At 41.7% G+C, this 11987-nt stretch overlaps 1 pseudogene; it reads left to right on the plus strand.

Moving 5' to 3' along the window:
* Positions 1–6133: 6133 nt before the first annotated feature.
* Positions 6134–6691, plus strand: LOC122752970 (annotated as a pseudogene).
* The last annotated feature ends 5296 nt before the right edge of the window (positions 6692–11987 follow it).

Raw genomic sequence — 11987 nt, forward strand, 5'->3', positions numbered from 1 at the left:
GGCCCATGGGTCTTGATGTTATGTCTGACAGTATGGTGTGTGGTGGGAGGGGGGAACGGGGAGATGGATGTGGAGGGCATGGAGAGGCAAGGTAGTTGGTGAGGCCTAGAGGACCTTAAGAGTCAATGGAAGGGGGCAGCTAGGTGCCACAGTGGATAGAGCACCGACCCTGGATTCAGGAGGACCTGAGTTCAAATCTGGACTCAGACACTTGACACTTACTAGCTGTGTGACCCTGGGCAAGTCACTTAACCCCAACTGCCTCACCAAAAAAAAAAAAAAAAAAAAAGAGTCAATGGAGGGGAATATGGTAAAGTCTGGTGGTCTTCCATTTCACTAGGAGGAATTCAGTTGGTGAATCCCACCTCACAAAAGCACTGGGGTCAACCTAGCAGCCAGAATAGGTTCTAGATGGCCTGGTACTGGGAGACGGAGGATGAAGGGAAAAGGAAAGGGAGGGAAAGCTAACCCTTAAGGGTGATTGAAATATGTCCAACAAGATGTTAGAATCATAGGATTTAGATTTGAAATTCACTCTTCTCCACCATTTAAAAAAAGTAGAAACTGAGACTTACCAAAGTCCTCCATTGACCAAAATATTATAGCAAAACCAAGGCTGAAGTGGAAAGTATGGATTCATGGTCACAAGACTTGAGTTTGAATGCCAGCATGGCCTCTAAATGACTATGTGATAATAAACAAATCATTTAAACTCCCTGGGTCTCAGTTTCCTTATCTGTAAAAACAGATTGGGGGGCAGGTAGGTGGCGCAGTGGATGGAGCGCCAGCCCTGGAGTCTGGAGTACCTGAGTTCAAATCTGGCCTCAGATAGTTAACACTTACTAGCTGTGTGACCCTGGGCAAGTCACTTAACCCCAATTGCCTCATTAAAAAAACAAAAACAAAAACAAAAAAACCCACCACCACCACCAACAACAACAAAAAACAGATTGTACACTTTGGCCTCTAAATTCCTTTCCAGCTCTAAATATCTGATCTTTAATCCCAGCAGACCATCGTATGTACCTTTTCAAAAGAAGGGAATCAGCAAAGGGGCCATGCCGGCTTGACTTACTGGTGGTTTCTCCACTTTTGGTCCTATGAAGGGACATCCCAACCCTCATGCTGTGGGTTGAATACCTGAAGCAACAGGAGCGGAAATTTTTTCATTCATTGTCTATAAAAGGATTGCAATGCCTCTTCGAGATTGCCTTCCTTAAAGAAGATCCCTTGCTGTGAGGGAGTACTACGGGGTCTGCCTGTGGTTGGAGGTGTGGGGTTCCTTTATCAGCCTCCTAATATAGTTCACTAACATCCCTTTCAGCTCTAAATTTGGTAATCCTGTGACCCTCCTACAGGAAACACAGCCCGATCTTGGAGATTTTGTCCTTAGAGGAAGGCTTTAGATTCCAGTAGCCCTCTTCCCAAAGTGACCCCTCTTCCACTGAAACCCCAGCAATGAAAGCACCCTGGAACATAGGATTATAAATCCCGAGCTGTAAGTACACATTTTACAGATAAAGGTATGTGTATGTAGGAGAAAAGGGAGACTAAAAATTTTCATGTAGGAAGTGACTCACCATTGAAGGAAAGTCTAATGAAGCTGAAGGTGAGGAGTGAGTGCATTCTAGGCAGGGTTATAACTAAGTACTCTTTTGCTCAGGGAAAACCAGATTTTTTGGTGGGTGAAGTGGGGTGGGATCGGTAGCAACATAATGGAGAGTTCAAGGGGAAATAAAGTCGGTTGATATCTCATAGCACAGTATTGACCATTGGGGACAGTCATGCCAGGAAAGTGTACAATCTAACTACCATGAAGTTTTACCACAGGATTTGGGTGGGGAGCACTAGGCATAGAGGCATCACAGCAATGAAAATGGGGGTAGGAGAGTGTCAGCTCCAGGATGGGTGAGTGAGGAAGTTCATGCCTTTATAGAATAAGTTAGCAGAGAACTGTGAGGTGGAAGGTGTGGGAACGTGCCCCACCCCTAACTCTACATTATCAATGACTGGAATTAAAGCCGCAGGGACTCCAACCTACTTATATCTCTTATCCCTATCACAGGGAACATGCAATGACACAAAGGATAGGGATGGAGTACTCTGGAGAACAGCTGATGGGCCAGTTTGCTTTTCACATTATGTGGTTACCAATTTGATGAACAGACTCCTTATTTGTTATTCCTGGTTTTCCAGGCTGCCTCCATTTCTCCTTATTCATTTCTTTGATGAAATCTTTTACTTTGAGTTTTGCATGAAATTCAGGATTGGAAATATGCTGCCGACCACTTACACCCACGATGCACCTCTTAATCTCTCTTTATGTAACCCACTATTTTCATTACTTGGAAAATTTGTTATTCCATGATTCACAGTCATACAGCATCACTGGAAAAATATTAGTGTTCAAAAGATCTTTTTTTTTTTTTAAGGGAAAATCTTGGAATCTGTGAAAGTACCGCACTATTTCCTTTGGCCAAACCAGGATGAGAAAAACTCAGGCAGTGGGTTTTACTATTATTATTTCACCCAGGTTCTGCAATCCTTTGCTATCAGTGAACACAGGGCTTTTATGCTATCTCTCTTCCCCAAGCAGCAGCAAAACAGCCTGATGCTCTGTGAACCCTCTAGAGCTGGGAGGAATTTAATTACTATTTGCATATTCTCTGCTACTTGTATTTGGCAATGATGCCAAGCCCACGTCTGTCTGATCATTCCGTCTTCATTTCATCTGCCTTTATCATTTCAAGTTGGTTAATGCATTCAGTTTTGAGAAAAATTCTTGGACTTTCCAGATGGGTTCCTACATCTAATGCTGGCTCTGTTTTCCCCTGGTAATTCCAAGTGGAGCCTTATCCCTCTCACCCCATCTTCTCTTCTCCTTCACTGATGAGTGTTTATTTGGGGAACAACTCCTGACTTGGGACCTGAGCCGAGCTAATAAACTCCCAAAGGCCAATCATCTAAAGTGCTGTGAACTATATGAATTCATATATTAGCTTGTCCCATCCCCTACTCCGAGGGGTCTCTTCCAGGGAGGCTGAATTCACACAGTGGATTGAGTGCTAGGCTTAGGGTCAGGAAGATCAGAGTTCATAGACTAAGATACTAGCTGTGTGACTCTTGGAAAGTCACTTAACCTCTGTTTGCCTCAGTTTCCTCAACTGTAAAATGGGGATAATAATAACAACACCTACCTCCTAAAATTGTTGTGAAGATCAAATAAGGTTATATTTGTCAAGCATTTAGCATAATACTTGGCACATAGTAGATACTATATAAATTTTAATTATTATTATTGGTTTGTTTTTGCTTTTGTGGGGGCAATGAGGGTTAAGTGATTTGCCCAGGGTCACACCAGCAAGTCTCAAGTGTCTTGAGGCTGGGTTTGAACTTGGGTCCTCCTGAATCCAGGGCCAGTGCTTTATCCACTGCACCACCTAGCTGCCCCTATTTATTTTTATTATCATCATTATTTTTCATGATTGTTATCTCGGAGTCTTATTTTAGTACTACACTGCTTTCTGGACTTTTTGCCTTTTCAGTGAAAAGAATACTGGATTAAGAATCAAAGGGTTTCGGGGACAGCTGGGTGGATAGAGCACTGGCCCTGGATAGTTCAAATTTGGCCTCAGATCCTTGACACTTACTACCTGTGTGACCCTAGGCAAGTCACTTAACCCCAATTGCCTCACCAAAAAAAGAATCAAAGGATTCCAATCCTGGACCTGCCATTTACTACTTGCAAAGTCAATTAATCTTACTGGGCCTCAGTTTCCCCAAAATATAAACTGGCCTCTGAAATCCATTCCTCTTTTAGAATATGAATTATTATAGCCAGGGATTGTTTTTGCCTTTTTCTGTTTCCCTGGTGTTCAGCACATTGCCTCATACCACATAAAGTCAGAGCTGGAAGGGACCTCAGAGGATAGAGTGCCCTTAGTGTGTATCCAGAACCAATCCCTGATTTTTACTAATGGAACAAGTGAAGCACAGAGCAGGGAGGAGACTTGCTCAAGATTGCAGTCAGAGAACCCGGGTCTTCTGCCTCTGAGAGCAATCCTCTTTGCATCATGACACGTCTCTCCCCTATCATGCAGTGTGAATTAGTTGCTCTGCTCAGCCTCTCCAAGTTGCCATGGTTAAGCAGTCTTCCAGCTGGCTAGTCAGAGGAGTCACTGTTGTTTTTCCAGATGCCTGGGCCTCATAGTTTACTCATTACCCCCCAAAATGTGGCTGTCCCTCCTTCTTCCGGTTTGTAGTCCTCCTGCTGACTCTTTCTGTAGCTGTTCTATGGATGGAACACCGAGGTCCCAGTCGAGCTTTGCTAACCCAGAGTCATGTTTATGATAAGTACCTGAGAAAACCTGGGAGGCAGGTGTACTTAGAAGAGAGCATGAATAGTTTCATGTCCCCAGACAGGCGAGAGAGGGATGCTGTTTAGAGGTTATAGGAGGAGACTAGTTCTCTTTTTCTATCAGATCTCCACCCCCCCCCCCATTTCACTGATGCATGTTGATCTTTCTGACATCCTGGATGGGTGTGAGCCTTTGGGGGATGGTAGGAACTCTGGTTGTCTATACTCCTCTCATTACTGAGGCTAAGAATCATGAACTAGCCATTATTTCCTTTTAACTCATTCACCAATAAAATGGGAAGTGATCTATAAAGAGCAGTTATAGTGCCTTTGTTGATTGTTGTCTCCTGTGCCTGCAATTCACTCTGTGACCTTTAGCAAATCACTTCACTCTTAGTAAAATGAAAACACTAGGCTAAGATCCCTTTAGCTCTAAGGACTGTGACTACAAGGGCCTCCTATCTTTAGGGATCCAAGTGTCAAGCTCTCACATGGGCTAGGTTTCTTTCTCTCAATAATCTCTTTCTCATTGCGCCCCAACCTACAGTTTCCCTTGGGAACATCAGAATTTGGTTCACCTTGTTCTAAGGCAGGGATTCTGAGGCTTAGAGTTCACAAACTTGTTGTTTTTAATATTTTGATAACTGTATTTCAACATAATTGATTTCTCTCATAGTCCCTGTGTATCTTTTTATGCAATGGAAACATTATTTTGAGAAGGGGATTTTGGCAGTCCCCAGATTGCCAAAGGAATCTATAATACAAAGAAAAAGTTAAGAACCCCTGATTAAGGGGAATTGTATTCCCATGCAAACACTCAAGTTGAAAAAAATATCAAATGTAGGACAGGTTTTATTTAACACAAAAGAAAATGCAAATGACTCTGTCTTCCTTGAAGCTTTTTAGTTCTCCCAGACTTAAAATTCCACCCTGGACACAACCCCCACAAGGGGTAAGACAGTGTAGCTACTATGGGAGCAGCATTGTCTTTTGCTGGATGCCACAGGTGAAGGAGTCACTCAACAAACCTTTATCTTCCTTCAGGACCTCTATTATCTATATGACTTGGTACCAGTAAAAGCAACTCCTCCATACCATGCAGATTTTCTTTTTCTTTGTGTTTCCATTTAGCTGGAGTGTGTATATTCTAGCTCATCCTCCCAGACCCAAGTCACTACAACTGACCCTTAGGATCCCATGGTAGACTGAAGAAATGGGGATCTCTCTACTCTGCTACTGGCCTGAGCCTCCCACCCACTATATTCCTTTTCCCCTCCCTTACTATTAGTGTCCAGATACCAGCATCTAAGTTCCATTTAACCACTTAAGACCTACTAGCTTTTACAAAGCAATATTTACTTGAAAGACATGGCAAAAATAAGCATACAAACATTTCTCTTATAGAACCTCAGTCTCTGGGAGGAGTAGGCTCAAAACAGCTCAGTTTCTTCCTAGCAATGGTCCCACCAAGTTCATGTTCAGATACAGAATGATGCAAGAAGAGACTTCAACAACATGTAGCACCTTGTTCTTCAGGACATCAATGCTGTATTAGTTGCAGACCTGAATTCTAGACTAAGGTTCCCTCCAGACCCCTTAACACCGAGGACTGGATGCTCCACTCCCTTCATATAAGATAGAGAATGAATGCAGAGTAATCAGAAGTGGCAGGTCTACTCCCCATTCCCCTCCATGCCCTGTGCCCATTCTTTTTCCACGTTGACTCACTCCTGGGGTGGGGGTGAGGGGGGGTGTGTGGTGCTTATGCTGCTGGCCATGGTGCTGATCAATCCAGGCTACTTCATGAACATCTCTGTTTCCAAGCACATCACCTCAGGCATCAAGATGGGCCTTGTCTTTGAGGTGGTTGAGGACAGCTACCTGGTCATCGATTATCACAGGACCTGATAATAAAGGAATTTATAAAGGAGACAGAGAGTTTCCTGGGAAATAGACTTTTGAAGCTTACTTGGATGGAACTTACAAGTTTTATTTTAGCAATAGAATGTCCACCATGACTGTGATGTTCACACATTTGGCTCCAAAGGGCCAAAACATAGAAATAGAAGGTCTTCAGAATAAGCTGAAAGAGATGATTAATGGACTTGCCATGGTGATGATAGTGGTAAAAAAAAAAAACCAACCCAACAGGAATACAAAGAAGTTCGGGAGAGAATACCCAGAGCTATTAATGACAACACAAACAGCACAATTATCCTCTGGTCTTTCTCTGAAGCTCTTGCATTAGTTTCCAAGACATTGGGATGGATCTACTACCTGAAGAGAGATATTTTTTTTGACATATGGAGGGTTGTCCGAGCAGGTTTTTTCTGATGGTCCCAAACTCTCAATTCATTGTTTACCAAACATCTCAGTCACAGTGATGTCATATAGTTTCTAAGCTTTTGTTTTATTAACTGTACCCTCTTTGATTTTCTTTCTTCCTCATGAATAGGTTTTGAAAACACAACTTCTTAGCAAGGGTATCCTGATCACTTTGACACTTCATTGGCAACCTCCACCCCACATGGCATTTCAGAGCTACAATATTATAAAGGAAGCATGATTGAGTCACATTCATTTGTCTTGGTTTTCCCAATGAAATACAGATTGTTCATGACACAGTATTGAGACAAATATAGTCCTTTAAGAAAAATGATTGTACACGTCTTTGGCTCTCTAAATCTGCAGAAAAATTCAGTTCTCTGAAGTTCTAAGAAATGATGGATTAAATCTTTAGACACTGTCCAGCTAGTAAAGGACAGAATCATTTGACCTTGTGGCACGTAATTATAATTAGGTAATTGTATTTCATTTAGGTTAGTTTTTGTTTGACAAACCTGCAAACTATATTCTCCTCTGAAGAAAATGGGAATGTTCTTTAGATTAGACCCCAGCCATCTGCATTAAAATATAAAACAAGTGGTTAATCAAGCAGGGTTGGTTTCTGCCTGACTGTTGTAATGGTGGCAAGTCAATTCAAGACTAGATGCTGTTTCAGCAGGTGGAAGTTCATTAGTCTTTTTTAGCTGGCATGTCCAATTTTCTCCCTCACCCCTGTGTTGACACTAAAAAAAACTTATGTTAATCTAAGTTGGGAAAATGTGAATTTCTGATGCAAAGAGTTAAAGTTTGCTCTTGGATGTTATGGTAATGTTACTTGATCAGAAATAGTGTCATTTGGGCCCATTGTCTAGCTAAATAAGACTGAGCATAATTCTCCATAACAGTTTTTTCCCTCCTCTTTCATTTTATGCATATATTTATTCTGTTTTGTGTGAAAAATGACTTTTTTTGTCTCAATGAATTGAAAATTGAAGTATTGAAGTATTTTGGTGTTGGGTTGATCAAGGATTATGTTGTGACTGATACATATTAGATGCTTGTATTTTTATTTTGATCTTTGCAGCAGAAAGATTACAAGTAATGAGTTTTGTACTACTAATTAAAATTTTGTTGCAAGTTTTCATGTTCAGGGAAAAAGGTATTCTTTTTTTTTACTTTGGGCAAAATACTTGCAGCAGTTTATTAATAAGGTGTGTGGAAATTTATTTTGATTTGGGGACCCTACCTTTAGGCTGAGATTAGAAAGCCTTAGGCCCTCAGGGTCTCTTCTGTGTGGGAGGTGCTGGTGCCCCTCCCTCTCTGCTTCAGCTGAGCCAAAAAGCCCTGTGGACTGTACAAGATGCCAGGTCAGACAGCTGGGGGGAGGGAGCGTTTGTCCAGGGCTCGTCCAGGCTGGGCTCTGGCGTAGCCTGTGCTGAGGCACATGATGCTGGAGCATCCCCCCAGCCCCAGCCGCCACTCTGGCTGGCAGATTAGCTTGGTCTGTAGGGGGCGCAAAAAAAGCCCTGAGATTTGAGTGGGGAAGAGGATGATATATATATAGACCTGGGACTTAGAACAAGGGGGAGACTGACAAGATTAGGAGAAAAGGAGGCCTAAGGACAAGATTAGGAGAGGCAGACAAGACTGAGGGAGGTTGACGAGATTAAGAGAGCAGAAAGACTGGAGCACTAGGAGAACAGAAGGAGAGGTCAGTGAGAGAGAAAGACAAGGGTTCAGTGGTGGCAGTAGGAAGAGGAAAGTTAGAAGCAGGGGTATTTACAAAATTAAAGGGGCTCAGAGTTAGAATAAAGGACCTGAGTAGAACGTAACCTAAGGCAAGAGGCGGCTAAGGTCCTTATTGTATTAAAAAAGTTCCAGGGGCAGCTAGATGGCACAGTGGATAGAGCACTGGCCCTGGAGTCAGGAGTACCTGAGTTCAAATCCGGCCTCAGACACTTAATACTTAACTAGCTATGTGACCCTGGGCAAGTCACTTAACCCCGATTGCCTCACTAAAAAAAAAAAAAAAAAAGTTCCAGACCAAAAGGTGGGAAGAGACCACAGGAATGCAGTCAGGTTGTACATTTTATTTCCCTGTATTCATAAATTTAAATTGTATCTCATAAATAAACTCTGCTTTGATTATTTAGTTATCAATTTGGGAGTGGAGCAGTGTGGTAGAAATTTTAAATGGCCCATACTAAATTAATAGCAGTCAGATAGCCAAATAGTCAAAAGTTCTCAGATTAGTCCTCCAGTCAGATCAATCCCCCCAAATTAGGCAAGTTAGTTATTCAAAATATTTTCACATTTTAATGGCGACCATGGCAGGACTTATGGCCCAATTATAATTTTTCTAAACCTATAATTTTTCATAAGTCCAATTATATAATTTTCTTAGACTAGATTAGTTAATAATAATTTTTTTACAGGTGAGAGTTGTTTCACCTTTTTGTTTTCTTTTTTTTGAGGGGCAATGAGGGATAAGTGACTTGCCCAGGGTCACACAGCTAGTAAGTGTTAAGTGTCTGAGGCCAGAAGAGAGCTGTTTCATCTAAAACCACTGAATGCCTCTTTTATTGCACATGAAAACACTTAAAAATTAAATTCAGTGATGTCAATTAAAATTTGGATATGTATCTAATATGACCTGGGTCCAGTTAATAAACAATTCTTTAAAAACAAATGAATGGGGGCAGCTAGGTGGTGCAGTGGATAAAGCACCAGCCCTGGATTCAGGAGGACCCAAGTTCAAATCCAGAGTCAGACACTTGACACTTATTAGCTGTGTGACCCTGGGCAAATCACTTTACCCTCATTGTCCCACTAAACCAAACCAAACAAAACAAAATGAATGAATGAAGATGGAAGGTCAATGACTAAGGCCTATTTTGAGGATCTCAGGTCTTTCAACAGATGACACAGCTGAAAGAGTCACTCTACAAGCAACTGAACAGTCAGAAGGCCTAAGGCAAGAGAGCTCTTGTGGAAGACCACTAATGAATGTTTCCACAGCCAATCAAAGAGCCTCCTATTCTCTAGTTACAAAATTCTATATATGCTCCATAGTTTTTCCAAGGCCCTTCTCCCCTAAATAGACTTCCCATCTTTTCAATGTGGGAGAAATTACATCAGCCCAGCACACTGATGGGGGCTGTGCATGCACCATACTCTGGTTACATAGCAATAGTTCTTCTACTTCTATGACTCTGGATGTGTCTTTCATTCTTAATTGGTCTGTGGTCTTCATCCAGTGCAGGTTTCTTTTTTTCAGATTGGGTGTTGATGGTACTAGATATAGACATGAAGACCTCTTTTCTTGAAACCAGTACCATTTCTGTGTAGCCACTCTCTATATTTCTATGTTTGACTTCTCTCTCTTTCACTTTTTGCAGTTTGCATGTACCACTCCTCACCCCTTAAAAGCCAAGACAAGGACAGTAAATAATGTGCAAAGTAGCTATGAACTTGAGTCAATGTTTTTTTTTTTTTAAATTAATAAAGTATTTTATTTTTTTTCTGTTACATGTAAAGATAGTTCTCAAACTTTGTTTATAAAAGCTTTACAATTTCAGATTTTTCTCCCTCCCTCCCCTCCCTCCCCCCTCTCCTAGACAGCAGGTAATCTGATATAGGTTTTATATATATATGCACACACACACATAATAACATTAATCCTATTACTGCATTAGTCATGTTATAAGAGAAAAACATCGGAGCAGTGATGGAAAACCTCAAAATAGAAAAAAAACAACAGCATCAAAAACAAAAGAAATAGTATTGTTCATTTAGCATCTATACTCCACAGTTCTTTTTTTTCCCCCTGGATTTGGAGATCCTCTTCCATCACGAGTTCCCTGGAACTCTTCTGTGCCATTGCATTGGTGAGAAGAATATAGTCCATCACAGTAGATCAACACTCAATGTTGATGTTACTGTGTACAATGTTCTTCTAGTTCTGCTCATCTCACTCATCATCAGCCCACGCAAGACCCTCCAGGTTTCTCTGAACTCCTCCTGCTCATCGTTTCTTATAGCACGATAGTATTCCATTGTATTCATATACCACAACTTGTCCAGCCATTCCCCAATTGATGGGCACCCCCTCAACTTCCAATTCTTTGCCACCACGTAAAGAGCTGCTATAAATATTTTTGTACATGTGGGTCCCTTTCCCCCTTCCATGATCTCTTTGGGAAAAAGACCCAAAAGTGGTATTGCTGGGTCAAAGGGTATACACAGCTTTATTGCCCTTTGGGCATATTTCCAAATTGCTCTCCAGAATTGTTGGATCAGTTCACAGCTCCACCAACAATGGATTAGTGTTCCAATTTTCCCACACCTTCTCCAACATTTATTATTTTCCTTTTTTATCATTTTAGCCAATCTGATAGGTGTCAGGTGGTACTTGAGTCAATGTTAAAACAAATGCTTCATTAGTGGAGAAATGAGGACTCAGAAAAAGGGAAATTCATGCATTGTATAGGAGTTTTCAGGGTTATAGGGTTAGCAGCAGCACAGAGGACTGTCTGACCTCATGTACAGTTGCATCAGGAAAGGGAGTGATTGGGACCCCAGAGAAAACCTCTTGCCCTGCCCCCCCCCCCACACACACCTTCCCCTGCAAAAGACTTGAGGGAAAAGAGAGTTGGGCTCTTGGGGCAAGGGCACCATGGAAATAGGGTCCTTTGGTTCGAGTTAGATGAGAGAGTGGAATAAAAATGGACATCAGGAATCCTTGGGATGTGGTCAAGTAAGGGACTAGAACCATAACTACAAGGTAGGTGTCAGTGGATGATTTCAAAGCACCAGCGACAGGTCTAGGTCCTTGGGGGGAGTAGTGGAAGACTATCCTGAGACAAAGTGGAAATGGTCCTACCAATCATGCCTTAGTTTCTCCTTGGCCAATATTTGGTATAAGATTTGTAGGCCTATATTTTTCAAACTCCAATCTCTGATATTCTTTGAAAAAGGGATTGTTTTCAAAAAGATCATAAAAAAGGGAAAAGGACCCACAGATACAAAAATATTTATAGCAGTTCTCTTTTTTAAAACTAAAAAAAAACATTTGGTTTTTTTGTGGGGCAATTGGGGTTAAGTGACTTGCCCAGGGTCACACAGCTACTAAGTGTTAAGTGTCTGAGGCCAGATTTGAACTCAGGTCCTCCTGAATCCAGGGCCAGTGCTTTATCCACTGTGCCACCTAGCTGCCCTAGCAGCTTTCTTTATGGTGGCAAAGAATTGGAATTGAGGGAATACCCATCAATTGTAGAATGGCTGAACAAGTTGTGGTATATGAATG

Source organism: Dromiciops gliroides, chromosome 1 (genome assembly GCF_019393635.1).
Source record: "Dromiciops gliroides isolate mDroGli1 chromosome 1, mDroGli1.pri, whole genome shotgun sequence".
Classification (NCBI taxonomy): Eukaryota; Metazoa; Chordata; class Mammalia; order Microbiotheria; family Microbiotheriidae; genus Dromiciops; species Dromiciops gliroides.